We start from the raw sequence: 1633 nt of genomic DNA on the forward strand, positions 1-1633 counted from the left end.
CTAAAGCCTTCAAAGGAAGTATGGCCCTTCCTTTCTTCAACATCTCAGACCTGCGAGACAATACATCTCTGTATTTGATCCACAACTTTGAAAACTTTGTTACACCTCTCTGAATATACATCTTCTGATCAAACTTGGAGCAGTAGGGAAAGTTCACATCACACAGTTGTGTCCAGTACAGGGAACAGGAACTCATAGTCTTTGCCTTACTCTTCTCCATACTCAGAAGGAAACACCAAAATTCCAAGCAAATTTCCTAAATGCAGAGCTTATGTTCTTAAATTGTTCCTTTTCAGCTTTCCAAATCATACAGGATTCTGAAATAATGAAGAAAGAAATAGAAAGAGAAAATACTTCTGTTAGGATACTTTCCTTGGAAATGTCTCATGGAACTCATCGATAATGTACTAATTATGTTAGATTTCTACAGCTGCTCTAGCAAATTGCCATTAACTTAGTTGCTGACAACACAAATTTATTATTTTATAGTTTTGGAAGCCAGAAATCCAAAATCAGCATTTCTAGGCTGAAATCAGCGTATTGGCAGAATTGATTCTTCTGGAGGCTCTAGGGGAGAATCAATTTTTTTGTCTTTGCCAACAACTCACCTTTTTTTAAGTGACTTCTCTTCCACCTTTATATCCAGCACTCCAGGTGTTACAATTTCCCTTTTTATTTGATTCTCTTGCCGTATCACCTTTGCTTTTTTGGATAGTCTACTTTCTATGATTAAGGCTTCTTTGATCTCATGGTGCCCCAAGGTAACTAAAAACAATCTTTATTTCTCCAAATCTTTACTTTTTAGCTATTCCTCCAAAATGTTATGTGAACCATTTATGGATTATGATGTTAAGACTAAGTCATTTTTCGGAATCAGTAGTGAACTGTCTGCAAAACATGTTGCTTTAACTGGCAACTAATCCTTGTACTTCTCCAGTTGTTCCCACATAAAAATGGAGCAAAAGAAATCTATAGACCTAGTGCATCTCCTAATGTTTTTGTTTATTTGGGGCATTTTATTGGGCAGACCTGCTAAAATACATTTACATTTCTCTGTATTAAGGCTGGCATCTTAATTTAGGGAGGAGACCATGCCTAAGTAAATGAGCCAATGTTCTAACCTCAGATTCAGAGAAATCGAACAAAAAGACAAATAATTTGAATTTAAGGAACTGTTAATGCATAATTACAGTCATAAGGATGTTTCACAGAACTTGACATTTGTACCATCTTGAGTTGAAACCTGATTAAATTTTTATAGACAAGAAGCAAAAAAAAACCTTAAATAATTAACTGAGATTATTGGTTGGCAATCTTGAATTAATTGAGAAAGGAAGCAAAATAGTAAGCACCTAAATACGGATTTTCTGACTAAGAAGTTTGTATTAATCACTTTTATCTCAAAAACATACTATTCTTAAGTGAATAATAATTGGTAATATATAAATAAGATTAAAATATTGTTTCAGTAAGTTCCCACACAAATTATTTATGGATCTTGACACCCAAATAACACATGGTAATAATCCCTCGTATATTCTATGCAGAAACTGATTCCTCTAAGAAAAGATCATCTCAATGATCTTTAAGAAGGGTGGAACACAGGGTCATTGAATAAACCTTTCTCTTAATA

The sequence above is a fragment of the Microtus oregoni genome, unplaced genomic scaffold, assembly GCF_018167655.1.
Source record: "Microtus oregoni isolate MIOR12 unplaced genomic scaffold, Mior012 000096F_ref0000112, whole genome shotgun sequence".
NCBI lineage: Eukaryota > Metazoa > Chordata > Mammalia > Rodentia > Cricetidae > Microtus > Microtus oregoni.